This window comes from Anoplopoma fimbria, chromosome 13 (genome assembly GCF_027596085.1).
Source record: "Anoplopoma fimbria isolate UVic2021 breed Golden Eagle Sablefish chromosome 13, Afim_UVic_2022, whole genome shotgun sequence".
Lineage (NCBI taxonomy): Eukaryota > Metazoa > Chordata > Actinopteri > Perciformes > Anoplopomatidae > Anoplopoma > Anoplopoma fimbria.
Genome location: NC_072461.1, coordinates 4064108 through 4072469, shown reverse-complemented (window position 1 = coordinate 4072469; position 8362 = coordinate 4064108). Strand labels below are relative to the sequence as shown.

The window sequence follows — 8362 nt, the reverse complement described above, 5'->3', positions numbered from 1 at the left end:
GCTCTGGCTTATACTTTGAGATGCTTGTTTAAGAAAGGAGATGCACTTATGACTTCTGGTGACTAGTAGTTCTCTTGAATACCTATGTTGAATACACTTTGTAAGTCATAAAAGCGTCTGCTAAATGACTGTAATGTAATATAATGTAATGTAACTTTCCTTTTCAAATCAACAGTATTTGAATGCTTTAGAAAGATTTTGTGATTATTTGTACTTTAAAGAGAGATGAAAGCTGACCATCATGGTGCCAATCAAATCAGGCAAACTAAAAATGGCCCTGTTAGCAGACACAGTGTCACCCCGAAAGCACCCCTGGGTGCTCTGCTGTGTCTCTTTAAGTACAGCAGGCAGTGCTGTTGGTCCGTGTGGGAGCAGCGTCAGACAGCCTCCCCTCACACCGGACAGTCGGCAGAGAAGACAGGTCGCTCCTCCGCCTGCATCACGTCTACGCGTTGACCAGCTGACTGCAGAGAGTGAAACGAGGAGAGGACCGTGTGGACCGCTGAGCCTACACGGTCGTTCACCTTACTCCCTCCTTCTCCGGCTGAAAGACAGAAGCGCGTAGGTTGATCTGCAGTACCGCACAGTGCATTATTGAGCAGCACTCAAGTGGCTGCGAGAGATAATGAGATTGGCAAACTGCGGAGGAAAGCACAGAAGAAGCAGGTGACCAGAGAGCATGATCGTGGAGATGAAACATCATGTCAGAGCCTGAGAGATCCTCGGCTGAGTTGCGTCTTGTGAACTGCATCAAACCATCTGCTGAAGCTTCCCCTTGACTCGTGTTTAAGGTAAGGAGAAGTCACTACACACATTGGATTTGATGAGAACTCAGAACTGAAAGATTTAATGTCATAGAGTTCTTTAAAATGTGTGCAAAGGTTTGTTTTTATTTGTGGTGGTACAGAAGTCTGTATCTGGAATCACTACATAACTAAGATAACTGCTGGTTTACATCTTTAAGGTATAAACCATTTCAACAATCCCAGAAATCAGTTGTCCGAAATGTGTTTTAGTATCTTGACAGTTTTTGAATGATCACTGGCATTTGAATACCAAATAGTTAAAGACAAACCTGAACCTTAACAGCAGTTAGCTTCGTCTATTGAAAGGCCGAATGCTTTGAATAGACTGAGCCTCAGGTGATACAAATACCTGAGGGATAGAGTTGGTGGCCTAATCTGATCCGTACACTACAGAGAACAATCTAAATATATTATTATGTTTATTGGACTTGTTGGCTAATCCAGTTGAGAGGTTTTTCTTGATATTTTGCTGTGACATTTGCATGCTGCTGTGTAAAAGACGTGAAGGAGTCCCTGCTCTCTACTCAAATACATTATCATGTTCAGCGGGCGGTAGAAATGCATTAGTCTCTAACCAGGTGCACGGTTGGTTTGTTGCACAAAGTCTGAACAACTTCCTTTTCCCCATAATGTGTGAAGTTTCATTAGAGCACTACTGCAAATTTTTAACCCAGAGCTGCAAATAATAAACAGGTCACAACAGCCTGCATTTCCACCTTTCATTTAGTTCTAGTTTAAACTATCTCTGGTTCCAGCTTTCAGATGTGAGGAACACTGCTTTTCTGTTTTTGTAAAACAAGACAAATTATAAAAGGCATATTTCCCTATTTTCAGACATGCTTTAGAAAAAAAACATCAACAATTTATGCAGATGAATCAATAATATATATAATAATATTTATCCTCAGCTGTGCAAGCATTTTTACTTAAAGGGTAACTATAAATGGTTTAAAGGAAATTATGCAAATTCAGTAGCCTGCTCTTCCCTTCATTGTTTCTGATGACCTCTGTGTACTGTAGATCACTGTATTGAGCTGGCCGCCCAGTGTGAAGTGGAAGAAAAAGAACATAGTGGTTGATGAGATTGATCACTATGCTGTTAAAATCAATTCATGAACGGCACTAATTGCTCATGCTGCTGCTATTTCAGCACTTGGCATGACAGTAAATGGAAAGCATAGAGCAGGACAGACCTCTTGTTATGGCAGCGCAGCACTCAGTTCATTGCTCCTGAATCTAGACCAAGCAGAACTGATCAATACCATGAACGTCACTGTGAAATAAAAATCAAAGCTCTAATTCTGATTTCACCCTCTGACAATGCGAGTCTCTAACACATCACATAATGGGGTTTGAGCAGAAATGGCAGAAATCTGTGGACGCTAATTAAAAAAATGAAATCACAAAGATCTATTGTTGCTAACAGCGGCTGAGCGGTCCCGCGAGCTCAGTCCTCCCTGAGGCAGAAGTGAACAGACGTCAGATGAATATGCCAACAACTGAGAAACATATTTGTACATATGAGAGGGGGCTGTTCCCACTTCTGCTGTTGCTTTAGTGAACAATCAGGGTCAATGTCGCAGCAATGGAATTGACTGTCAGTTTAATCTATTGCACCGATAAGATTTATCTTATAGAAAGATGTTTTGGTAAATTTGATGTGGAATTTCAGAAAGTGGCTCAGATATGAAGTGTCTATTGTAACGGCGAGGTGGCCAGCAACAGAATGAGAAGGCTTTGAATTCCTCCAGAGCTGATCTCGTCATCCCCTTGGCGACCTCTCAGGGACGAGACATGGATCATATCCAATGGCCTGCAGGCTTTGAAGATCGCCAGAGGAACTGACAGGAAAACCTACAGTTTGCATGCTCGCGTTAGCCACCATTACATGCACAGTACCACTGGTGCAGTGTGAGCTGTGTGTAGGTTGACTGGTGTACTTGCTCCTGATATATCACCATCAAGAAAAGGATGTCAAGATCCTCATTAGAGCGCCTACAAAAATAGCTTGGTGTTAAACACTCTGCTGTCTTCGCCAAAGACGTGCTGAAAGTTTCAAACTGTTTTTTAGTGTATGACGTTCAAAAGCAGAATAGCCGTTCACACTAAGTTGCTTCAAATTCTATTTTTATTGGTGTGAAACACCAAGAAAACGCCTTAATTTATTACGGCTTGGAATAACTTATTTTGCTCTTCCTTGAAAGAAAAGATGTTTTTGAAAGAGGATCATCTTTAAATCTGTGTTACGGCCACACAGATCTGAGGAGTGGGTCAGCCTTGTTGCATGCGCATCTCAGCCAGATTTTCAGCTTATAGGAGGATTATTAACAGCACCTCGTCCGGCAGACGTATTTAGATAATCACCGCCCAGACAGGGGGTAAGGAAACACTGGGTAGGAGACGGAACCAAAAACCTAAACTTTTAACTGAGTCTATAGGTTTTGTTCACACATATCAACTTAAATGGCTCAAACTCAGACTCAAACCAATAATTCAGACACAACACAGCCAAAAAAATACGTCATATTAAAGTCCATCTACAGTAAAAAACAAACACCTTCGTTTTCCATGAATAATTCAATGGCTGAAGAAAACCTAAATAGCCAATTATATTTTTGAACTCAGACCTGCTGTTCAGACTTTTCTCTCAGACAGAGACAGGCACCCTGCTGAGGACACGACTGTTGTTTAATCCAACCAAGGCTAATTTGAGGCCTGAAATGGAGTGAAACGGCTCAGAGGAGACATCAGGCTTGAGGAGCGAAGACGGGGGAAGAGAGTGTAACAGCATTGGAGAAAATGGAAAAAAGGAGACAAGGAGCAGATGATAAGGAGAAAACAGTGAATAAAAAGCTACATTCTCTGTGGTCCACGGCCGACCTTGAGTTAGGGCCAGTCACCGAGATTAGCACATCACCACTGTAATTGCTCACCTCGAGTAGCAGACCCCCTTGTCCTTTCTTCAACTTGATCCCCGCCTCACAAAAAGGCTTTTGTTGGCGTTAAAGAGCTGGGCTCTGTTTTCTGTACCTGCTGCACCAACAGAGCTGTGACCTGGCAACAGACGAGCCTTTAAAAAAGAGCGCTGCCTGTGTGTTAGTCTGTTAGCTTGACTCAAACTAAAAGCACCATTTATACTCCTAAAAGAGTGCCCACATTAAATTTATTTATTTCCTAATAGCTTGAAGAAAACTGAATAAAGTAGGAATAAAGATTACAGATCATTTTAATGGCTATGAATGCACTATTTATTGACAGCAACATTTAAAGAATACTTTTTAAAGCTCTATTAGGTCGGTAAAGTAGATATTATATCAAGTGAGCGGCCCTGTGGTCTTCAAGCTGTGTTAGTTGATCCGTGAAAACACATCAATCCGAATCCAGACTGCATTATGAAGATTTAGACAGGCTTTTTGCTTAAAAGAGGACGTCAGGAGGTTTTGATAAGCCCTGTCCCAACAATACTGCGATACAGCAGCAGGCGCCCCAATGTGATACAGAGTCAGAATGGGTGGAGCCCCCCCTGGGTCTGTCAGCTGTGCAGTCAGTGTCTGCAGAGGCTTCAGATCTCCATTCAGTGTGCCCGGACCTAATTGGGCTCTCACACTTGCCAGAGAAATTTGTCAGGTTGCTGTGAAATGAAGCACTCGGCCAAATCAAGATGTGCATCCCTCTGTTCAGCCCCTCCACCGCTGTGATTGTCACGGAATAACAGAATATTCAAACCTTTTAACAGATAAACTACTTTTGCTTATTTCCTGTTGGGAGTTTGTCATTACAGGGTAAACAGCAGCACATTTACATGATAGTGTTTTTCTCAGTAATTGCATCTACTGGGATTTCCTGTGCAAGATGTGCAACAGTAACCAAGCATCGTCTATTTATACACACTTTAAGTAAGGGCTTATTATTCTTACACTCAGCCTTACATGTTGTTCCATTAATTTCCAGCAGCAAGCGGGATGAGCGCCTAAGTCTATCCCCTTATCAGCTACTTTTCTGATCTGGCAGCAAGCAGAGCGCACACTTGAGCTCCTCTGCGACACTAATATCCTCCATCTGTCAGAGGAGCGGCCCAGGTTGGCCGTGATGTTAGGAACTATCACATGCAGTAAATGAAGCACGCCTGGTCAGCCACAAGTCCCGGTACCACGCCTTGTCAACCCTCATCACCTTCGCTCTCTCCCTGTGTGGCTGTGCAGATGTCTTTCCCAGGTTGCTCGAGGGTTTGGATGACTCAGCTCGAGCTCCCGCTCAGCGCCTCACTGACTCCCGGTTCAGCCCTCTCCTCAGTCAAGCGCAGCAACTTGAACGTGGTCTGACGGAACTGTTAGACTGAAGTCACGACACAGGCAGCACCATTTGCTGTTTTGGACCCTCGAATGTAGTGTTGCCCAACCTTATTTTTTGTCTGACGCACCACCGCAGAACTAGGAGAAGGGCTCAAGCACCTCTCCAACAGAGGGAACGGCTTCATGGAATTGTTCCAAAAATAATTCACCACCAATAAAAACACGGAGAGGCTGTGCATCTGTAAATGACAAATTGTACTAGAACTGTTGATGATTAAGCTCACTCTCCCTTTTTCTCTGTGTTCTGTCTGTGTTTCATACCACTTCAATTCTGAGTAGTGGAAACTCTAACCATTTCATTTTTTTCGGCTCTACTTATTTGCTAAGGGGCAGTGCAGATACTCAGGTGTTACAACTGACTGGTTTGATGGAGGATCGTCATGTCAGCCAGTCGAAGCTGGAAGGTTCCTGCTGATTGTGACTATAACACTATACTTAAGTTCATAATCAGAGGAGCAATACTCTTTTCTTTACTAAATGAAGCTTAAAGGGTCAGTTCATTCACTTATGAGTACTGTGATCTATCCACGCAGATAGTTTCAGTTTAATCTGCTGAAGTTTTGAGATATCTGCCTCTGAAACTTCTGCCTTCACTCCAATTGAATTGAGGTGTGGGGAATTTTGTTTGGGTTGCTGACAGAATTGAAAAAAGGTCTTTCCATAAATGTCTCAGTTTCTCAGGAAAATCCACAGACCTCGCTGAGAAACATTTTCTTTGGCACTGCTTTCCACTGAAGAAAGAGCCCCTTTAAGTTTCAGAGAATGAAAGTCAAAGCCTGAGCACATAAAGCCAACTATCTGCATGGCAAGAGGCCTCTACAGGGAACTGCGAAAATATATTTTTTGGACATAATTGAACTGACCCTTTAGGTAAAAGTAACAATAATCACGTTGGACTGAAGTTTAGGTATTCTTTTACAAAAATAAGGATATCATGGTCGCTCTGTAATTTCAGAGATTTCTGTTTCTGTTTCTTACACACACACACACACACACACACACACACACACACACACACACACACACACACACACACACACACACACACACACACACACACACACACACACACACACACACACACACACACACAGAGTCGTAAACACTCTTTAAACCTTAAGAGTCATTCTTCTGTTGCTTCAGAGATGTTGTCCATGTTGCATCAGAGCAATGGAGAAACAGAGCTGCATGCTGTTCATATTTTATTCATCTTAGGAGAGGCAGCAGCACTGAGGCTCGCTCCTTACTGCAAGCCCAAAGCAGGCAGCTGCCAGAAAGCCTGAATCCCCAGACACTTTACCCATTTCTACTTCTACCCACACACATATAAGATGGGCACATTTAAAGCCAACACTATAGTGCTACCCCTGTGTACACACATATATGTAACCTTTCCATCATTGCAGAAGTGACCCTTTCTCAATTTCCTTCAGGTTTTAGCACCATGTGATAACTGATGATAACATTTTCACATTCTGGAAAATTATTATAATCATTAATATTATTGTGTGTTACTGAAGCCCTGCAGTGAGTACATTATCAACAATAGTATTCATAATGGCTACTGATTATATATATTTCCCCTAAGTTAGGTCGGACACATTGCTCCGTCTAACGTGGTTAAAAAACAAACTAACAAACAGACTAAAACATGTAGCTCAAATAAGGAGCAGGGAACATGTCTGTATATACACATATTGTATTCACACATGCGTATACACACTTATACATTCAAAGCCTCGTTTGTAGACTTCAATATGTATATATTTCAATTCAAGAGAATCAAGCTGCAATCATGCAAAAGTTGTACTCCCATTACTTCAAAATTTGGCTTAAATTTCCATTAACCCCACCTAGTTTTAGTCCAGACTTAAAATACATGTTTATTTGCTCCGTCATGGAATTGCCATTTCATGTAGAGCTGATGGTACCAAGAAAGAGGAAGTAATGACAACATGTTAACAACAACAACAATAGTTGACTAAAAATATATGACATATGAGCAACAAGGTTTCTAATGACGTTCATATTTAATTGAAGAAGAAATGTTGACAGCAGGCCTCTGGTGCTGCTCGACCTTTACAGGCTGATTTGCGTGATGCTGATGAGGCCCACGGTTCAGTGCACACTTTTGCGAGACGTGCGTACAGAGCACCCTTCTACATACAGACTCCATGTACTTTAGATGAATGCATCCAGACCAGTGCACCCAGCCTGCTGCCCTGCGTGACTGTGCACATTGAAGAGCTCGTCAGAAAACAGCTAAATAGGTTGTGTCCACCAACACTCAGAGTGGCAGAGGAGCTGACTGCTCTCATGCCATCCTTTCATTCTCCTTTTAATAAAAGGAAAATAAAGTATCAGTCTGTGACGATGTCGGAGATTCTTTTGTGGTAAAGTTCTCTACTTCCCTCCATCGTCTTATCTTGCTTCATTTCACTTAGTGTTCATTTCCCCGACTCCACAAGCATTCTCATCAAGTGCTTTCGATTCTGCTGTGGGTTGTTTGTGTTGGTGGTGAAAGCAGTATTGCCTGCATACTAATAGCAAGAGTATATTTTTCTAGTGGTGAAAAAAACCGAGTTGTTTCATGACTCAAAACATGTGTTTTGGCTGCATTATACTCTGTTCTGTTGAGGCTACAGTCTGTGAAAAAATTGGGACCCCTTGCTCTTTTTGTGGTTGATTTCTGCTTAAAGAACTTACAACTATTTCATTACAATCTGGTGAGGAAGCAGATGCACATTTGCAACAAGCGTTTATAAAACACATCCTTTTGTGACATGGATTCCAGTCTGGTGCGGTGTAAGTCAGTGGTGGAAAGTACCCAAGTACGTAAAATGTACTTGCAAATAAAATATTTCGCATTTTTAGAGATTAAACTACACACCACAGAATGTTAAGTCGAATCAAACTACGGGGTATCATGCGGTGGGTGACACGACGGCAAATCATGCCAGATGGGTAAAGTGCAGGGGGGCACTTCCCCACTTCCTTCCTCCTTACTTCCGGTGCTCTCGCTCGGAACACACCCATCCTGAATCCAGGCTTAATTTTGACCTTAAGTAACTGTAAAGGTTTGTGACTGCATCTTGCACGATTGCAACGCTATCTTAAAACAATTACAGCCTCTCCTTGGCCCCCTCACTCCCAACATGAAGTCAGCCACAAAAAATCTGGGTGTTATCCTAGAAAGCAACTTGA

General features: G+C 42.3%; 1 protein-coding gene across 2 annotated transcripts in view; it reads left to right on the top strand.

Annotated features, from left to right (window-relative positions):
- Positions 1–456: 456 nt before the first annotated feature.
- Positions 457–8362, top strand: part of wscd2 (WSC domain containing 2) — a 32718-nt gene continuing 24812 nt past the window's right edge. For both annotated transcript variants that reach the window (XM_054610853.1, XM_054610854.1), the window contains exon 1: positions 457–791. The gene's annotated coding sequence lies outside the window, so the exon portion shown is untranslated. The remainder of the gene's footprint in view (positions 792–8362) is intronic.